We start from the raw sequence: 22375 nt of genomic DNA on the forward strand, positions 1-22375 counted from the left end.
CTGCAAAAAGACCCTTTAGGAACTGAAAGCTGCTGCCTTAAAACAAATATTTTAAACCAGGGAGCACAATGAAGCCTAAAACACTAGTGAAAACATTTTCAACATCAATAATGTGATTGAAATGAGAGAGTGATGGCACACTGAATGAAATGGCGCGTACCTTGGGAATGTGAGAATCAATGGATTGTGAGGGGTTTGCTTGCTTCATGCATGATGTGCCCTTTTGGAGATTGTAGTGCCACTTCTCCAAGGGAGAGACCCAATGCATTCACCGAAGGCCATGATGTCCTTCCCAAAGAGGAGCCAACATGGACAGGTAGAAACCCAGCCTTGCTGGAGACAGGTGGGAAATCCAGCTTGTGGTCCCAGCATCAGCATGTGTGGCCTTGAATAAGTCATTTCACATCTCTAAGATTCAGAATTCTCATCTGTAAGATTAATAATGGCATCTCCACAGAGATGTTGGGAACATTAAATGGGAGGGTGTGTAAAGAAGTTTCTTGAGAGCTAGGGAATGCTATGTAAATGGCATTTTTACGATAAACATAAAAAATTAGTGAAGCTTTATTTATGGTGGTATTAGAGGCTAACGTCTTCCACAAATGGAGAATTTCAGATAAGTGGGGCTTAGGTGAAAGCGTGTAATGTTTAAATCATAATGTCCATGGTGCTGTTTGTACTGTTATTCTTAGACTGTTGCATGTGTATTGTTAGTGAAGTACATGTGGTTCTTCCTTTTTTTTTTTTCAAAAAGGAAGAACCTGCACATTCTATTGCACATGTCTGACTTCTTAGACACTGCTTATTGCTTGTTGCCTTTTGTTGCTGTTGTTGTTCGCTACTTTAGCCTGTATAAGGCTGTCAGCTGCATTTGTTCTTTGTTTTTTATAATGGAAAATTGCAAACATATACAAAAGTAGAGTGCATACGATAATGAACCCCCATTTATCCGTCATCCAGCTTCAATAATTATTAAATCATAGCTAGTCTTTTTCTATGTTCTCTTCCTACTTCCTTCCCACCCCATTCACAATTATTTCAGGAATAATTCCAGCTATTCTATCACTTCATTTCTAAATATTTCAGGTTATGCCTTTATGTGAGAAGAACTCTTCAAAAAGCATAGCCACAATACCATTTTCATATAGAGAAAATTAGCAATAATTCCTTAATTTCATCAAATAACAAATATGTGCTTAAATTTTCCTGAATGCTTCATACATTTCTTTAGAGTTTGTTTGAATAAGAATATGTTTTATACATTTATACATAAGAATGTTTTGTACATTTTTTAGAGTTTGTTTGAATAAGAATAAAAATAACATTTAAACATTGTGATAGATCAATATCTTTCTTAAGTCTGTTTTAATCTATAGGTTTGCTCTTTATTCTTTTCCTTTGAAATTTATCTGTTGGAGAATCTGGTCTGGGTCATTTGTCCTGGAAAGTTTGTCACACTTTGAATTCTGCTGATTGTATTTAATGGTTTAACAAGTTCCTCTGTTGCCTGTATTTTTAGTCATATTTAGAGGCTTGACTGTATTCAGGTTCACTTTGTGTGTGTGTGTGTGTGTGTGTGGCAAGCCTGCTTCACAGGTGGTGCTGTGTGCTTGCATCAGGAGGCATGCAGTGTCTGGTTATCTCTTTGTCACGTTTGAACACACTGTTGCTCATTGGTTAGACCCATTAATTCACTGGGGTTGGCAAAATGTTGATAAGCTAATTCTCTCATGCCACCCTTGTTTATTAGCTAGAATACATCTATAAATAGACACTTCTTTTCATCAACTCTGCAGTTACCCTGAGGGATAGTTCATTTAGGAAAAGCAAGATAAATGCTTGATTATGCCCCCTCTCTTGACCAATTTTAAAGATAGTTAGTTGGTTCATTTGCATCTTCCAATGATGACTAAATAGTTTATTTTTTATTTTTATAAACTCATGAATTTAGTTACATTTGATGTCTTTTAATCTATTATAGTTATCATTATTGAAGCTCAGGTGGCTTCCCTTTGGCCAGTGGGGAGCATCTTCAAGTTTTCTCCTGAGTCCTTTGACATGACCCTAAAAGTCTTTCATAGTTCCTTTGCTTTTTAATGTCCCAGACTCATCTTGTGCAATTCCTGCCACAGACTAGTCATTAAACATTTCTCCAAGGATTCTTGCTTTCTTTTAGGAAAAGCGGACATTAGGGGTGCTTGTTGTCACTGGCTTAGCCTTTGTTTCTAGGCGTTTAAAATGAACAGAGATGGAAAAGAATGGATATATATTTAAGATGAAATATATTCTGAGTTAATACTGCTGCTACAATTTAGGTTAGGATTATGGAATTTTACTTAACTTTATTGATCATATGTCTATATGCCTTTTCTCCCTTACTGAAAATATCCTTTCTCAGTGTCACCAGATAATTACTCATGCGCTTCACTAACAATACATATGCAACAGTCTAAGAATAACAGTACAAATGGCACCATGGACATTATGATTTAAACATTACATATCGGTTTAAATTTTTTTCGCAGTTATTTTTATCCTTAGGATATATTTCACTAGGGATGGATGTAGAGTCAATGGATGGATGTGTTTTTAAATTGTTTGGAATAATTCTGCTCTGTGTGGTTATACTACTCACTGAATATAGAGTGAGGTTCACTTATTTCATTTTGCTTTTCATTTTAAGGAATTACTTTTCTAAAATTTAATTTGTTTTTTGCTTATGTAGAACATTTATGGGGTTCCAAAATTAACTTTATAAGGCAAGGTATATTTAAAGAAGTCTAGCTCTGATCTGCAGTACTTTTGATATAAGCAAATGTTTTATATATTTATAATCCTTTTTGATGGATAATTGATAGCAAACTATGTATTTTTTCTACCTTGCCTTTTGCGCTTCATATATCCCTGAATTCTTTCATAGTGGTATATAGACTTGTTCCTCCTTCGTTTTTTATACCTGACATCATTTCTTGTCAGTATCTCGATGCCGTCTCTAGACATCTATTTTCTAACTTGAAGTGTTGAGTCTTTGTGTCTTGGAGAGTAGATCTCCCAGCTTATAAGGACTGTGTTAACACAGGTTCTGAGTGAAGACCCAAGGAGTTCTACGGTAAGGAGTGGGTCTGGTCTTCCTGGTGGGTATTCTGACTGCTGCATCTTGTTGCTCAATAAAAATTAGTTGAATCAAACTGCTTCAAGATATTTTAGACATCCCCACGATTATTAGAACAGTCACTGCAACAATAGGAACCACTACTTTCACACCAAATATATCTGTAACATTTCGTCCCTTTGGCTGACAAAGATAGTTGTGCCTGAAAATCACTTTGTTGTTGGAATTTCTTCTGGGAAACCTGTAATTTCTGGGGATCATGCAGGCTTAAGAATAAAAACATCATTGGCAGGATTCATTTTAATGGAAGGTTGTTCTGTAAGCCAGGAAAGGACTTACCATTTCTCTCCCATAGCATTATTTTATTGATTAATCAATTCATTTATTCATGTGTTCACTTAATTTATAAAATAGCAACTTTTTGAGCTTTGACCACATCTAGACACCATGCTGGAATGGAAACTGAGGGTATTTTCCTTTTTCCTTTGAGTCCATTGGCATCTTTTCTTATCTTCCGGGAACATTTCTATATGACCTGTGCATTCTCAGCCCCAGAATGCCAAATTCTCCTTCCAGAAAGTCATGTTTAAACCTGGGCAGGTGTTAAGAATTGGACCAATGTTTGCAAACGCTTGTTTGAATAGAAGGAGAACAGTGGATGCTTTTAATTGTATATCCTCAGTTCATTCCGCTGAAAGTGTGTCTTTATTTTTGATAGTTAAGTCTGGAATAGACTCAGGTCAAATATATTTAGGTCTTTATAAAGTGCTTACACATTTCTTAAAACAAAAGTTTTTATTGGCTAAGCATTAATAAGATTGTTGTTTGTGGCGTGGAAATAATTGGCCCCTTTTCTAAATATGAACTCTTCTCTGTTTTCTCACAGTTGACAGGCTCTTCAGTCCTGGGGCACAGTTTGCCTTCTCCTCTGCAGAACCTGCTCATTTTTCAAGGTAATATGAATGGGTTAGTACTGCTGTGTAATGCTGTAGTCTTCTGTTTAAAACAATTTGCTTTTAAAGGCTGTTACAAATTGATCTATATACACTTTCAGGCTGTGTTATTAAGGCTTGGGGTTACTTTGTGCAAAGGAGATAATATGAAGAGAGAGCTTCTGTAGGAGTGCACCAGCAGGGAGCAAAGCACACATACGAGGGGGCAAAAGGCAGGACACCTAAAAAATGATACACATATGCATGCACCTGTACACACATTCACTGATGCACACACATATACACATGCATATACTCTCACATGTATACATACATATGCACTTAACAAGCACATATACATACTTGTACAAACATATGCACACACCTTCACACAAACTTGTACATACACACACCTGTATGTTCATATATACATTCATAAACCTACTGATACATGTAGGTATATATACAGACATACACACTTTCACACATCCACCCACTCACATCCATACTCTCACACACTCAGGCACACTTAGGCATAAACACTCATAAAACACACACTCATAAACACATGCACACACTTGCACACAGGTTCCAATAAACACATACATTTACGCCTTCCTTTGTCATGGAGGTTTGAAATAGTCATTTAAGATGGAAGCTGTTCTATTCACCCAATGCTACTCTATTCACTGTATTCAGAAACCAGACATCTGAAAGGAGATTCACTTATTGCCATTCATTTTTGACCTGGGTGTCCTGCTAGGCAGCAGGATCTCTATGGTTCCGATGCAAAGGACTGGTTTTTGTAGTAAAATTTGGCCCCAGAACCAACATTTAAAAATCCAGGGGTCAAGTATAATCTCTGCTCCCTAACTGGGAGAAATAAGGCAGAAAGAGGGTCCGGGATGTGCCCAAGGACTTCCAGGGAGGTCACAAGTAGCTGAGCACATCCCAGAAATCAGCCCCTCTGAAACCTTGGCACTTCAGGCTTTGAGATGAGGTGAGTTGGCTTGACACTCCCAGGTAAAGATGCTTGTTTTTCGTCTCTAAACATTTTCTACTGTTAATGAATTCTTTAATCAAACTCATTAGTTGTGTTTTTCATTATACAAAATGACCCCAAAGATAAGGCCCCCTTACATTGTTCAGAGGAAGTAGCAGTATATTTTGCATCTCATTTATCAAAGTTGTATGAAGTAGCAATTATGTGCATGCTTCATGAGCCAGGCACGCTCTGAAATTGCTGGGAATGTAATTTTTTGGAGCACTATTTCATCGCTGCCTGTCCAAGTGACAGAAAACAAAGCTGATCGTATAACTAAGACTCTGCCTTCAGAGAAGAAATTAAATGACTGCTTGCCTAATGAAGGGCCTTTCCATAGAAGACCAGATTTACACCGAAGTTTTTCTCTGGACAAAAAGGGGCCTACCATTTAGACTCTCACACTCAGTAAGCCCTGCCTCAGGGTCACACCATGTAGGGCCATGAGTCATGGCCAAATCAGGCCTGCCCTGCCTTCTGACAATCCCTCACTCAGAGTTCTCACTCAGCCTCTTCTTGTGGGCTTTGAAGGAGCCAGAGATATGAGGCTTCTTTTTAGCAAGTGTCGTTTTGTGACTTCTGGTTTCCAGTCTGTCATGTAAAAAGCTGGGAAGTCACCATTCTATCCTAATGACAAGTAAAAAGCTATTGAATAAACTGAAAAATTCATAACTCTTTTTAAATCTGTAATATACTTAATTCATAAAACAGACGTCTGACCCCCAAACTGGAAAGACCAACAAGGGAATACAGAGAGTTACAACTTACTGGAGCAGAAGCTTCAGAGGGAGCAAGTGCCAGGAAAGGACACCCTGAACTATAGTTGATGAGTTCGTGGAGGCTCCATGTGAACAGGTGTGAGAGAGAAAAACTCCAAGAGGACCCAGCCATAGAGGGACCCTCACAGTTTTGTGAGTTTTAGCTGCTGGAGTTTTACCAGGTTCTCACCGTGAATATTGGGGAAAAAAATCCCCTCATGTTTCCAGCAGAAGAAAAGGAAAAGAAGCATTTTGAAATATGCCAGAGCAATCTATTCTTCCTAAGAAGGCCTGCCTTCAGGGGAAACTACTTAACCAGAGCCTACCCTGCTGGGCTTTTATCAGAGCCTGACATAGGGAGATGGGAAATACTGAACCCAGGCTTCTCTAATCTTCCAAGTGGAAGAAGATAAATACTCAATTATGGCCTATTCTAGCTATCATGTCCCACTAAAGGGGGTGGAGGGTGGTGGTACTGAGAAACATATGTGAAGCTCATAGTCCAGAGCCACAAACTAACTAAAAGATTGAGACCTAATTTAATTACAGGACTATAAAATACTTCCCTTCCCCCCACACCTTCCCACCACATTACTAAAGGCCCATTTATAGTAGTTCCTTTTACCTACCCCATTGGTCTGGCTGTAGAGAAAAAATTACAAGACATACTCCCACAGCTTGAAGAGAGAGGGCAAACACTAAAACCAGACTCAGATATGGCAGGGATATTGGAATTATCAGATAGGAATTTATAACAGCCATGATTAATATGCTAAGGGCTGTAACAGAAAAGTAGACATCATGCAGATGGGCAATGTAAACAGAGAGACAGAACATCTTGGAAGGAACCAGAAGGCAATGCTAGAGATGAAATAACTGTAACAGGAATGGTGAATTCCTTTAATGGGCTTGTTAGTAGACTAAAGATGTCTGAGGAAAGAGCTCTGAGCTTGAGGATATCTCAAGAAAAACTTACAAAACTGAAAGGCAAAGAAAAAAAAACATTTAAAAAAGAAACAGAATATCCAAGAACTGTGAGACATTTACAAAAGATATAGCATATGCATAATGAGAATACCAGAAGGAGAAGAGAAAGAAACAGAGTAAATATTGATACAATAATGACTGAGAATTTCCCCAGACACCAAATCACAGATCAAGGAAGCTTAGAGAACACCAAGCTTGCTAAATGGCAGAAAAAACTATGCCTAGGCATACCACTTTCAAACTACGGGAAATCAAAGATAAAGAAAAAATCTTGAAGGAATCCAGAGGAAAAAGCACCTTATTTATGGATCAGCAAAGATAAGAATTACATCTGACTCTGTCTTATCCTCAGAAACCATGTAACCTGAGTACATAGAAACAGAATAAAATGGTGATTATCAGGGAGAGGATGGGGAGATGTAGTCAAAGGGTAAAAAGTTGCAGATATGTAGGATGAATAAATCTAGAGAATGTACAACATGAGGACTATAATAATAATGTATTATATACTGGAAATTTGATGAGAGTAGATTTTTAGGACTCTTGCCACAAAAATGAGTAAGCATTAATTCGCTTAACTATAGTAAACATTTCACTAAGTATGTGAAAAATCATGTTGTATAGCTTAAATACATTACAATAAAAAGAAAAAGAAAAAAGAAGCCATGTGAGCAAGAAGAGAGTGAAGTGAAGTATTTAAAGTGTTGAGAGAAAAATCCACCAACCTAGAATTCTGTACCCTGTGAAATTATCCTTCAAAAGTAAAGTAGAAAAAAAGATTTTCTCAGGCAAACAAAAATCGAGGGAATTTCCTTACACATCATTGATCTGTTCAGAGTTTCTGTTTTTTTTTTTTTTTTTTTAATTCAGTTTTTATATGTTGTATGTTTCTAGGAATTTATCCAGTTTTTCTAGGTTATCTAGTTTGTTGTTGTACAATTGCTCATAGCAGTTTTTATGATCTTGTTTATTTCTGTGGTATCAGTTATAATGTCTCTTCTTCAATTTCTGTTTTTATTTATTTGAGTCTTCTCTTTTTTTTTCTAAGCTAGGTACAGCTGAAGGTTTGCCAGTTTTATTTATCTTCTTAAAAAGCAAAGTTTTAGTTTCATTCATTTCTTCTATTGTTTCTCTCATCTCTAGTTTACTTACTTCTGTTCTAATCATTGTTATTTCCTTCTTTCTGATATTTTAGGTGTTAGTTTGTTCTTTTTCTAATTCATTAAGATCTAGGCAGGGGTGTCCAATCTTTTGGCTTCCCTGGGCCACATTGTAAGAAAAAGAATCGTCTTGGGTCACACATAAAATACACTAACACTAATGATAGCTGCTGAGCTGAAAAAAAATCACAAAAAAAATCTCATTAATGTTTTAAGAAAGTTTATGAATTTGTGTTGGGCCACATTCAAAGCCATCCTGGGCTGCATGTGGCCCATGAGCCATGGGTTGGACAAACTTGGTAGAGTTAGGTTATTTGAGATTTTTTTTTTCTTTTTAAGTGTAGTTATTTATTGCTATAAGCTTCCCTCTTAGTACTTCTTTTGCTGCATCCCGTAAGTTTTGGTATATTATATATTTTTGTGTTTATCTCAAGATATTTTATGATTTACCTTTTGATTTCTTCTTTGATCCATTGGTTATTTAGTAGCATGTTGTTTAATTTTCACATATTTTTGACTTTTTCCATTTTCCTTCATTTACTGATTTCTAGTTTTAGTCCACTGTGATTGAAAAATATATTTAGTATGACTTCAGTCTTTTTAAGTTGTTTAAGACTTGTTTTGTGACCTAACATGTATTATATCTTGGAGAATGTACATGTGCTCTTGAAAATAATACATATTCTGCTGCATTTGGGTAAAATGTTTTGTATGTTAGTTTGTCTATTTGGTCCATAATGTCATCCAAATCTGGATTTTCTGTCCATTACTCAAACTGGGATATTGAAGTTTCCTACTATTATTATATTACTCTCTTTATCACCCTTCAGTTTTGTCAATATTTCCTGTATATATTTGGGTGCTCTGATGTTACACGCATAAGTATTTATAATTGCTATATCTTCATGATGAATTGATCCTTTTATAATTACATGATGCCCTTCTTTGTCTCTTGTGACAGTTTTGACTTGACATCTCTTTTGTCTACTATTAAATACAGCCACCCCTGCTATCTGTTGTTTACTATTTGCATGGAATATCTGTTTCCAACCCTTTACCTTCAATTTATGTGTGTCAAAGTTAAAGTGAGTCTCTTGTAGACAGCATACAGTTGGTTCTTCTTTTTCCTGTTATTTAGTCACTCTTTTGATTGGGGCGTTTAATCCATTTCCATTTAAAGATGCTATTGATAAGGAAGAACTTGCTTTTGTTATTTTGTTAATTGTTTTCTGCTCATGTTATGATGCTTTTGTTTCTCTTTTTTTCCTCTTGTTACCTTCCTTTGTGTTTCATTGATTTTTTTGGTAATGATATGTTTGGGTTTTTTTCTTTTGTGTATTTTTTATAGATACTTTCTCTGTGCTGACCATAAGGCTTTCATTAAACACCCTATATTTATAACATTCTATTTTAAGCTGAGAACAATAAAACTTCAATCAGATTAAAAAAACTCATACTTAATGCTTCCCACATTTAATGTGATTTGTGTCATAATTTATATATCTTTTTATGTTATATACCCATTAACAAATTTTTGTAGTTAGAGTTATTTTTAGTTCTTTTGCTTTTAGCTTTTATACCTTTGGTTTATGAAATTAAAATTGATTTACATATCACCATTACATTATATTATTATGTATATCTGTATATACATAATAAAAATCTGAATATCTGTATATAATATACAGAATATTATAGTATTCTGTATTTGTCTATATATTTACCTTTACTAGTGACTTTTATACTTTAATATGCTTTAATGTTGTTTTTTACTATCTTTTCTTTTCAATTTGGAGAACCCCTTCTTGTAAGGCAGGTCTAGTGGCGATGAACTCCCTCAACTTTTATTTGCCTAGGCAAATATTTTTCTCTCCTTTATTTGTTTAAGGACACTTTTTCTGGGTATAATATTCTTGGTTGTGAGTTTTTTTTTTTTCTTTCAGGACTTTGAATATATCATTCTACTTCCTTCTAACCTGCAAAGTTTCTGCTGAGAAATTTGCTTAGATTCCTATAGAGGCTCCTGTACACATGATGAGTTGCTTCTTTCTTGCTGCTTTCAAAATTTTATCCATATGAAGTGCCACTGCTGCCAAACATTTAAAAAAGAATTAGCACCAATCTTTTCCAAACTATTCTAGAAAACTGAAGACAAAGAAACACTTTCAAACTCATTTTATGATGCCAACATTACACTGATAACAAAGCCAGAGAGAAACTATAAGAAAAGAGGAGCCAGGTACAGTACTCATGTCTGTAACTACAGCCCTTTGGGAGGCCAAGGCAGGAGGATCATTTCAGTCCAGGAGTTTGAGACCAGCCCAAGCAACATAGCAAGATCCCATCTCTACAGAAATTTTAAAATTTAGCCAGCCATGGTGGTATTCATGTATAGTCTCACATGTAGACTTATCATATATGGCCCTTATTATGTTGAGGTAAATTCCTTCTACGCCTGTTTGGTTGAGAGTTTTTATCATGAAAGAATGTTGAATTTTGTCAAATGCTTTCTCTACGTCTATTGAGATGATCATGTGATTTGTATCCTTCATTCTACTAATGCAGTATATCACATTAATTAATTTGTGAAGGTTGAGCCATCCTGACCTTCCAGGAAAAAAATCCCACTTGATTATGGTATATATTATATACACCATACACTAAAATACCTATAAAAGATACATAAAAGAAGAAAACCCCCAAAATATATTACTACAAAAAAATCAATGAAACACAAAGAAAGATAACAAGAGAAAAAAGAGGAAGAAAAATCATTATAATACAAACAGGAAAAAAAAACAAAAAACAAAACAACCTCAGGAGGTGGAGACAGGAGAATCAATTAAGCCCTGAAGTTTGAGGTTACTGTCAGTTTTATGATTATGTCACTGCACTCCAGCCTGGGTGACAGAGTGGTACCCTGTATCGAAAAAGAAAAAAAAAAAAAAAGAAAGAAAGAAAACCACAGGCTAATATCCCTGATGAATATTGTTGAAAAAATCCTCAACAAAATATCATTAAGTTGGTGCAAAAGTAATTGTGTTTTTGCCATTAAATGTAATAGCAAATGCAATAGCAACATAATAGCAAACATAGCAACATAATAGCAAACCAAATTCAATAGCACATACAAAATTTCACTGAAGTATATAACATACAGTAAATCAAGTGGGACTTTTTCCTGGAAGGTCAGGATTGCTCAGTATACACAAATCAATTAATATGATAATCAATTAGTAGAATGAAGGATACAAATCACATGATATCTCAATAGATACAGAGAAAGCATTTGACAAAGTTCAATACCCTTTTATGATAAAAACTCTCAACAAACAGGTATAGGAGGATTTTATCTCAACATAATAAGGGCCATATAGGGCAAGCCCACAGCCAACATGATATTCAATGGTAAAACAAACAAAACAAAACTGAAAGGTTTTATTCTAAGATCAGAAGCAAGACAGGGGTGCTCACTCTTGCCACTTCTTTTTCTTTCTTTGTTTTTAACATGTGACAGTTTCAGTTACTCAAATCCTCACCATCTCTTGGTATTTTAAACTCTGATAACATGTCTATTCTGGTGGGTGTAGGAGGGAGAAACTGTAGTGGTTTTGGCTTGCTATATCATTGTTGTACATATATTTGGGGTATAGGTGATATTTTAATACCTATATACAATGTATAATAATCAAATCAGGGTAATTGGGATATTTATAGCCTCAAACATCTATCTTTTCTTTGTGGTGGGACCATTGCAATTCTCTTCTAGCTATTTTGAAATATACAATAAATTATTGTTAACTATAATTGTCACTTCTATTCAACATAGTACTGAAAATCCTGGCTAGAGCAATTAGGCAAGAAAAAGGAATAAGAATCATTCAAATTGGAAAGGAAAGATTAAATTATATCCTTTTACATAAGATAGCATAATTTTATATGAAGATTACATGATCTTATATGGAATCCCTAAAAACTTCACACACACAAAGCCACATTAGTACTAATAAATGAATTCAATAAAATACAAAATCAACATACAAAATAGGCTGCATTTTTACACACTAACTACAAACTATTTGAAAATGAAGTTAAGAAAATAATTCCATTTACAATAACATCAAAAAGAATAAAATATTCAAAAATAAATTTAGTCAAGGAGGTAAAAGACTTATACAGGGAAACCTATAAAACATCGATGAAAGAAATTAAAGGAGACATAAATAAATGGAAAAACATTCCATGTTTATGGGTTGAAAGACTTAAAATTGTAAAACTGCAGCTGGGCGCAGTGGCTCACGCCTGTAATCCCAGCACTTTGGGAGGCCGAGGTGGGCGGATTGCCTGAGCTCAGGAGTTCGAAACCACCTTGGGCAACATGGTGAAACCCTGTCTCTATTAAAACACAAAAAAATTAGCCAGATGTGGTGGCACACACCTGTAATCCCAGCTACTCGGGAGGCTGAGGTGGGAGAATCGCTTGAGCCCAGGAGGCGGAGGTTGCAGTGAGTCAAGAATGTGCCATTTCACTTCAGCCTGGGCAACAGAGTGAGACTCTGTCTCAAAAAAAAAAAAAAAAAAAAAAAACCTGTAAAAATGCCCATACTACCCAAAGTGATATACAGATTAATAATATCCCATCAAAACTATAATAGAATGTTTTTTTAACCAAAATAGAAAAATAGAAAATAGAAAAGGCACTGTACCCTTCATTTCTTAATTAAAACATTTATATGAAACCATAAAAGGCCCCTTAATAGCCAAAGTAATATTGAGAATGAAGAACAAAGCTAGAGGCTTCATAATTCCTGATTTGAAAATATATTAAAAAGTGGCCGGGCATGGTGGCTAACGCCTGTAATCCCAGCACTTTGGGAGGCCGAGGCAGGCAGATCACTTGAGGTCAGGAGTTCAAGACCAGCCTGGCCAACATGACGAATCCCATCTCTACTAAAAATATTTTAAAAATTAGCCAGGCGTGGTGGCGCATGCTTGTAGTTCCAGCTACTCGGTAGGCTGAGGCAGGAGAATTGCTTGAACCTGGGAGGCAGAGGTTGCAGTGAGCTGAAATTGCAACACTGCACTCCATCCTTGGTGACAGAGTAAGACTCTGTCTCAAAATAAATAAATAAATAAATAAATAAATAAATAAATAAATAAGAAAAGTAAAGAAAATATATTAAAAAGCGACATTAATTAAAATAGTGTGATACTGGCATTAGGACAGACATATAGATCCATGGAACAAAATAAAGAACCCAGTAATAAACCCACAAATATATGCTCAAATGATCTTAAACAAGGGTGCCAAGTTTATAGAATGGGGAAATAATAGTCTGTTCGGCATTTGGAGTTTATACACACAAAAGTATAAAACTGTAAAAAAGTATAAAACCCTTAGCTTACACCTACACGAAATCAACTCAAAATGAATCAGAGGCTTAAGACCTGAAAATTTAAAACTCCTAGAAGGAAACATAGGGGAAACCTTCCTGACATCAATCTTAGCAGATTTCTTGACTGTAACACCAAAAGCACAGGCGTTGATGCTGACACCCACACTGCTACTTCACTTCCCCGAGCTCCAGACCTCTCATTATAGATAAGAAGATAATAAAGCCCCCCTTATATGTCTGTAGTGAGGATGAGGATGAGGCGTGAGTATATCTATGGGGCACCTGGCACCCAGCTGCTTCCTGCACACCTATGTGCCATCCCGTTGCTCTCAGACTCTGCCTACCTGAGAAGCTAATCTTCATCAAGATATTGTTTTCACCCGACTGCACATTAGAATCACCTAGGGAGTTAAAAAATACTCAAGCCTGAGCCCTTGCTCCAGAGATTCTGATGTAACTGGTCTGGTGTGGCCTGGCTCCTGGATTTTTAATGAAGACCCTTGGAGCCTTAGCCCAAAGGAGGGTATAAGGGCAGTTTTGGGTTCTGATACAGGCCAGAGAGACAGGTGTTTGGTAAGAGGGGGCCTTCCCATTGCCCCTCCTCCTCCAATCCCAAAGACGGTCACCTCCTCTTCTTTCCCAGAAGGCCAGCTTTTGCTGAGGCATCTGAGGTAGTCTGATGCCCAAGCCCCTGCCCACTCTCATATTCCTCAGCTGCCGTGGGTTTATCTTCCTGGCAGCCTCAGCAGCCAGCTTTTCACAGGGCACTGTTCCTGGTGGGTGGGAGGTACTCACACACCTATGTCCACCAGAGTTCCTGTAGTCTTTCCAAGTCTCCTCTTCCCAGGTTTCCACCCTAACCCCTTCTTGGGGAGAGGGATACTGTACTCTTTGTTGCTTAATTTCATACTTAGCAAGGATGCTTCATTTATGGTTCTAGAAAAAAATGAGCTTACCTATATCAGGTGGTCAAAAGCTATAAAGTGACATGAGAAAGGACAATGATTTAGACACTTCCTGATAGTAAAATTATTTGGATTGCGCCAGTACTGTGTGATACCACAAGTGTCTTGTGGATGGTCGTGGTCTAGGGCAGCTTAAAATTAAAATAAGCCATTGTCAAGCTGGAAGACTTCTTAGAAATGTTTTTGTTACTTGCCATTTGATATGTCACAGGTGTTTAAGCAAGTTCTAGTCCAAGCCTGATGTAGAGAGACAGCATTTTACCAACCTATTAGGAGCCAAACTTGCTTGTTCTGTCCCTATTTTACCAACATCCTAGCACAACCACAGATCTGCCTAAACCACCCTTTTGTTATGACAAACGGAGTGGAGGAGGGAACATCCTTAGGAGGGTCTAGATATATTACCTTGCCTTAGAATGAAAATTCCTCCCCATTCCTACGTGAGAGTGTATTTCAACCTTTGAAATTTCCAACAGGTCATGTTAAAAGGCCTTGGTGTCTACAGGCCAAATATCTACAGTCCGATACATGCTAGAAAGAGTATGGCAGACGTCTGATCCATCCTCATATACTCAGGACCTAGTCCCAGGCCTGGCACACACCAGAGTAGATACTCAATAAATATTGTAGGAATGGTATGCCACATGCAAGAACAATGGCACAATGGCAAGACCACTTGGCCAAACAGTTATTATTGGGTGCCTGCCTGGTGCCAGGCACAGGGATAAAACTGTGAGTAAAAACAGACTGTCCGTACTTCCAGGCAGTTTACAGCTCAGAGGAGGCAGGTAGTAGGAAAATCATCATATATATCATCACACAAGTATGTTTTTTCATGGTGGGGCCTAGTCTGGCATGGGGAGGGGGAATCATGGAAGGCCCCTGAAAGGAGATGTGAAGTAGGAATGAACTGGGTTGAGAGTGGGGTCAGAGTTTTCCCTGCAGAGGAAACAGTTTCTGTGAGGACCCGGATGTGGAAGTCAGTGAAGCTCCCTTAAGTAATGGGAGCACAGACAGTAAAGGAGAGAGTGGGGTAAAGATGTAGGTGGGTGGCCTTGAAGGTCATGGGTTAGGAGTTTGGCCTTGACTGCAGGAACCACTGGCAGCCAGTTCTGTTGTTGAGGCATTCCTTGGGGCTAGACTGTTTTCACTATAGCCCCTCACTCTCCTTGTGCATGAGGCTTAATGGTCTATTTCTAAAAAAGCCTCCTCTCCCCCTAGGCTGTCTTGTGCACTCTCAAGTTTTAGAGCCATTGACTTAATAAATATGAAGTTGTAAAATTAACGTAATTGAGCCTAGTTAATTTTTCTTAGGCTCCATCCAGGGAACTTCTAAATGAATATTGCCCTCACACTCATCTCCCAGTGAGCAGGTGAGAGGATAAGGGTAACCTTCTGGGTAGGGATGAGGGCAACTTGCTGAAGAAACGGGCAGCAGGAGCCACTTGCAGCCAACATTCAGGCAGTTTTCGGATGGGAGCTCCTCCCACCTCCCAGAGCTAATTTGAGCCCCATTTTACAGAGCCAGACAGAGTTGTTTTACGCTGGTGCCCTTCGTACTCAATATCCTGATCTCCTCAGAATGGAGGGACCCCTTCATCTTTGGGATCACACTCCCCACTCAGGGCAGTGCTGGGATGAGAGCTGTCACCCCTCAAGAAGGCTCCTTCTTCAATCCTGAGAACTGCCCTGGGACTTCTCAGCATCTGGGTTTCTGTTAAGGAAGAGTTCCAGCAGCCACACGAAAGATTCTCCAAGGGGAATCTGGGGCTTCCAACACATGATACACACTGGAGAGGCCCACTGCCTCTGCCCAGTATCAGAAAAAGCCTCAGAATTCAGAGGCAGGAGCCTTGAGCTCTATCGTGGCTCGCTTGTTAACCTCCTGGGTGAGACTTTGGTTGCTCGAGTTGCCGTGCCTGTTTCTTCTATGGTTAAAGGTCTAGTGATAGCATTTTCACTTTGTGTAACATTTCTGATTGTTTGGCTCTGCCTTTTTGAAGCAGTGCATTTCTTGGCTTAGCTGAAAATAGTTCCATGGCTTATTAATGGTGCCTACCATGACTAAGAAAGGAGGTTCATGTCTAATGACTACATTCTTGGCTGGATGGTCTTGAAAGTCTCTTCCAGCCAAGGTGTATAGAGAATTCTTCATAGAAATTTCCATGACTTTGCCAAAACTCATTCTTCTTCCCTTTCTTTCAGTTCATGAAGATTTTTCTCCTCTATTCAGGCCCATTGGTAGGTACAAAATACTACCTAATGGTAGTTCCGCTTTTATTTTGATGTATAGGTATTATTGGACTTTTCTATTATTGTGTAATTTTTAAATTTAACCACTTGACTTCTTAAGTAGGTCATAAGTTCTTCAAGGGCAAGTTGTCTGGCCATGCTGCATCCTCTGGAATGGCTTCCTGCACAGACTGTAGTAAATACATGCCAGTTTAAGAGGATGAGGAAAGGCCTCTGGTTTGATTTAGTTTGATCTGTCTATGGCTAATTGTGCAGTTCTTGGCAGTCAATTGGTTCTTGCCTGCAAACATTTTTATTATTATTAAGAATAATTCTTATTAATAATAAACACTTTTAATGGATGCTCTTGGTGCTCTGCCAAGATCCCCCCGTCTACTCACATAAGGGCCTTTTCAGCACGTCTTATACCATAGTCTTTCTTGATTCTTGAGATGACCCAGGAAGTTCAATATTTCTACATCTTCCAACTTGAACTTCCCAGGAAGCCTTCTCTATGTAGAGGTAGCTCCCAAATTGTTGGTCATACCTTAGATTACCACAGTCATTTCCCTAAATATGGTCACTGTTGTACATTTTCTGAGTGACAGATTAGGACTCATGGCAAACCTGGGGCAGAGTATTTTAATTAAGACTGTTCAGAGAAATCCAAGGTGTACAGTCATGATGAGATCTGCTCCAGGGCATGGATAAACCAATGATCAGGCAGGTTCCGCTGGGGATTCCCCAAAGAAGTGATGGGTGGCTGGGTGTGGTGGCTCACGTCTGTAATCCCAGCACTATAGGAGGCTGAGGCGGGTGGATCACCTGAGGTCAGGAGTTAGAGACCAGCCTGGCAAACATGGTGAAACCCTGTCTCTATTAAAATTGCAAAATAATAGCCGGCTGTGGTGGCATGTACCTATAATCCCAGCTACTCAGGAGGCTGAGGCAGGAGAATTCCTTGAACTCAGGAGGCGGAGGTTGCAGTGAGCCAAGATCAGGCCCCTGTACTCCAGCCTGGGCGACAGAGTGATTTGATCTAAAAAAAAAAAAAAAAAAAAGTGATGGGTGTCTAGCTGTGGGCAGGCACCTGGGATTAATTTCTAGATGAGGAGGGGATTTTTGAGTCTATCAGGTAGTTTTCTTAGCTGGCTTTGTCTACAGTCACACCCCTCTGCGCTTTCCCCATCACACTGCTGACAAAGCCCTTGATTCTGAGTAATGGCACTACATGGTTCACTCCATCACAGGTTGGAAGATAAGGCCCAACTTACAGATAATGGCGCTTGTTTTGCTATCTCTGAAGCCTGTTCAGTCCACGTGGCCCAGTGCTCTGGGGGTTACATTGCTGGCAGTCCTTGCATTCCCTGCACATTCCCCTACAGTGGACTCAGGAGTAAGAATGGCACATGGAATGCAGGCAGACACTTGGTCCTATTCTCCTGCCTGAGTTTGCAGCAGCTGCTCTCTAATTAAGCATCCTGGTTCAGATGAGGCCACTGACCCTCAGTTCACCTAAATAAATCCACTTCTTGAGGAATGCTGGGGATTTCACACAAGGCCTCATGTGGCTTCCCATTGGCCTTTCACGTTTTAGAAACTTTTTATGATCACATACTGGCAGCGTTGAGTATTGAAGGCAGCTATACCTGCTGAACCCCAAAGCAGGGAGGGAAAATGACTGTTTCCCCATCATTTTCACTGTGGCAGCCTTCAGGAAACACTTTCTTGTCCAAGGGTGGGTCTCTGGACTCTGCCTTGGGGGGTTGTCATGACTTCCCCTATCACAACTTACTTCTTCAGTTCCCAGGGGCCCTTCCTCCCCGGTCTGAGATGCCCTACAACAAGGGTAGCAAACTATGGTCTCTGAGCCAAATGTGACTCACAGTCCATTTTTGTGGAGAAAGTTTTACTGGAACACAGCCATGCCCATTTGTTTGCATATTATCTATGGCTACTTTCAAGCTGTAATAGCAGAGGTGAATAGTAGCAACAGCTACCATATGGCCTGCCAAACCTAAAATATTTGTTATTTGGCTCTTTACAAGACAAAGTTTGCTGACCTCGGCCCTGTATTATCTAAGCAGACTCAGTCCCAGAGCCTGTGCTAGGACTTGGCTAGAAAGAGTATTGATTCAGGAAGAGACTGGGCCAGAACTTTCTTTCCTACTAGAGGTTTACGATGTTTCCCCTGGTAACTATATAGTGGAGGGAAATGTGAGACATAATGTAGGGTTCCCAAGTCATGCTCTCTTGAACCCTAGTTCTGTATGAGGCAACCAGTAAAGAGTTCAGAAGTCAAAGATGTTTGTGAGACACATGTCTCAAACTTTTCTTGAAGATTCGTAACATATATTAGTATGTTAAAGACTCTGAGAAGTCTTGTGGGTAACAAACCTATTAACTTTGTTTTACCAAATTCTAACGGAAATTGACCACAAAGTTTTAATTTTTACATGGGCATGCCAATCATAGCCCACAAAATCTAGAAATAAATTTGAGAAACAATAGTCTAAGATAAAAAGTTAATTTTGTGGATTTTAGAAATTACTTATTTGTTAATTCCAGAGTACTCTCACTTAGTTCTAGAAGAGGGTGGCAAGACCACTGAGGCGGCCTTTTCCTACACAAAGCCACCTTTGTGAGTGTTGCAGAACCTGGGGTGCCAAGAGTTCTCTTTCCTTTCTCTTAATGACTCCTGGACCAGCAAGTTAGGGAGAAACTCGAACATCAGCTTTATGGGTGGTAAGGTTGGAGAGCAGAGAGAGGCCTGCATCTGAGGTCATTTGGGGCCTTTCTGCTTCTCATCCTCTCTGAACTGTGCTGACGTTAGCACAAGCTGTGGGAGAGAAGCCTGCCTTGGTAGGATCACCTTGTAGTCTTAGGCATGGAGAAGGACGGGCATCTTGAGGGCAGGCAGCCTCACTTGACAGAGCCCCAGAGACTAGCTTGACTTGTGCACAGGCCCAGCTCCTTCCTGCCAGTGTCTCCTGTCTCACACACTGTCATGAGTGACTGGGAAATGGAGGAAGGGATGTATGCTCCTAACTTGTACTTCTAGGGGGAGTTTGGGATTGAAGATTCCTATTGTGGGCCAAGGCTCATTAACCCAGGGAAAGGTAGGGAATAGTATCTCCTACAGTGAGAGCTAATGGATATAGAGAGCCTCTCAAGAAGCTTTCTGTTTAGTGGGTGGGAAGGCTCATAAGCCATTGCAATACACTGTCCTGGCCGCCAGGTCCTGCTGTGTGATATGGCCCTGGAGGCCCTTGAAGATCCTGAGTCGGCGAGGAAAGAGCCAGGCACACCACAAGACAGACTGGGTGAGGTGAGAAAGTGATGGAACCCTACTGAGACATCTGAACTGGGGCCAGAGAAGGCATTTTGATGCAGTCCACCACTGTGGGTTCAGGCCTTGTCTCTCAGGAGATTAGATAGATGTACAGGTGGATGCAATGGAAGACACAAGCAGATCTGTGAAGCAGAATTAAGCCCATCATGGAAATGAGCATAATATCTAACAAGTAATTAAAAAAACTGAATGAAGCAGCAGTCAGAATCTATTTTATCTGAATCAGAATAATAAGACTTTAAAAAAGGATAATAGTCAAATGATGGAAAGACCGTGGGAGGTTGGCTTAGCCCACGTTGCTGATGGGAACGAACATCGCCGCGACATTTCTGTATGCCACAAGACCCTTCAAAGTGCTGCTACCCTTTGACCAGATGGTTTCATTTCTAGAAATCTATCTAAGTGAATGACCAGAGATGGGGAGGAAAAAAGCTTTATGAAGAAAGATGTTTGTGAAATACAATTTATAATATCAAAATATTGAAAACCTTCCAAGTGTTCAACAATAGGGGAAGGATAAAACGGATTGGCACTTGAATACAATGGGATATTTTAAGACTAAAAATCATGCTTGTAAACATATTTTAATGACCTTAAATTTTTTGATATAGCATTAAATAAAAATAAAAATGCAAACTGTAGAAAATTATCTTAACCATTTATATATGTATAATATGATAGATAAAATATGAAAAATATTTATGAATGAATAATTTATGTTGTTTTCTTTTACGTAGTTTCTAATTTTTCCACAATGATCTTGTACTATGTTTATAACCAGAATATTTGAGCAAATTCTTTAGAAGTTTAGAGATGGGACTGGGCGCGGTGGCTCACACCTGTAATCTTAATGCTTTGGGAAGCGGATGCGGATGGATAACGAGGTCAAGAGATCAAGACTATCCTGGCCAACATGGTGAAATCCCATCTCTACTAAAAACACAAAAATTAGCTGGGAGTGGTGGCATGCACCTGTCATCCCAGCTACTTAGAAGTATGAGGCTAGAGAATCGCTTGAACCCGGGAGGCGGAGGTTGCAGTGAGCCAAGACCGCACCACTGCACTCCAGCCTGGGGACAGAGTGAGACTCCATCTCAAAAAAAAAAAAAAAAGGTTCAGAGATAAGAGAAAACACTGTTCTGGAATAATAATAGAGATAAGAGAAAACACTGTTCTGGAATAATAATAAGATGCTTCTTGGAAGAGCTGAGAGTTGAGAAAGACCCTATTTGAAATGACCAGTGCTGCTGCATGAGGTAGACCTGGTAAGTCTTACTATTTCTACTTGACAGCCGGGGAGCCTGACACCTCTGGGTAAATGCCTTGCTCAAGGTTATGCAGCCAGTATTAGTAGTCAGGAGGAGAACTCACCTTCCGATTCCAGGCACGTGGGCTTTCCATTAGGCCCAGCTGTCTGGTGACCAAAGGAGCTCCTGGGCATCTGCTCGTTATCTCAGTCCTCGTCCTCTGATTGTTTCTCTGGTGTGACTCGGCAAAGGCAGGCATGGGATGCCTGCCCCTGGCCAGGCTGTGTCGCTCCCATCTGCTCGCTGTGTCTCAGCAGCAAATGCTCGAAACCACTGGGGCTGCTGCTTGGAGCTGGCAGCACTTGGGAGCCTAATACTCTCAAGTCACTGAGACTAAATCCCCACCAACGCAATAAGCATGGACACAAGTATCATTTACTCCCCCTTGGCAGTGCCTCATACTGGGAGCAACTCTGCAGGTCATGAGGTGCCTTCCAAATGCTGCTACTAGTCTGAGTAACATTTGATCAGAGTGTGCATTCTGGGCTCTTTGCAGGTTTCCTGGGGTGGGGGACAGGCCATAGAAAAAGAGTGGGTTGCTTGGTGTGAAGAATAGGAACTTGGATGTCAGACAGATTTGAAATTGAGTCCTGCTACAGTCACCTCCCAGCCGAGGTTACTTAGTCAAGTCACTGGATTTTTCTGGGCCTTAATTTTCCTCATCTCTCATATGGGCATGATGACACCAACCTCACAGGGAGAAGTAAACAATATGATAAAGATGGTCCATAAATCTACTACTATTACTGATAAAACGATTACTTTATTTTTAAAAACTTCACTACTTATCATTAAATATAATTAGGTTATATTGTATTTAATCCTAAATGTGTTCTAACTGAATGGTGCAATATGGGACATGAAGGAGAACTTTGGAAGAACTGGAGCTTTTTGTCTGAGAGACTACAAGAAGGATGACCACATTATAGTGGCTTTTGGGAGGATGGCATTGCTGAGTGGAAGGCAGTTAAGTTTAAAGGCAGACTGTTGCAGGTTCCAAAACTTTTCCAACATTGAAAGAACCGCAAAGAAGTCAAAGCTTGGCTTGGATTGTGTCCTTGCTGTAAGAGGGAGGCAAACACCCTCACCCAGGCCATGGGCCACTCTCACTCCCATCCTTGTGCCTCTGCTC

At 39.2% G+C, this 22375-nt stretch overlaps 1 protein-coding gene across 1 annotated transcript in view; it reads right to left on the reverse strand.

Moving 5' to 3' along the window:
• The window catches only part of RBP1 (retinol binding protein 1), a 231986-nt gene extending 215013 nt beyond the window's left edge, over positions 1–16973 (reverse strand). Inside the window, 1 exon segment of the mRNA XM_050779748.1 lies at positions 16969–16973. The gene's annotated coding sequence lies outside the window, so the exon portion shown is untranslated.
• Positions 16974–22375: the final 5402 nt, after the last annotated feature.

Source organism: Macaca thibetana, chromosome 2 (genome assembly GCF_024542745.1).
Source record: "Macaca thibetana thibetana isolate TM-01 chromosome 2, ASM2454274v1, whole genome shotgun sequence".
In the NCBI taxonomy this organism is placed as follows: Eukaryota; Metazoa; Chordata; class Mammalia; order Primates; family Cercopithecidae; genus Macaca; species Macaca thibetana.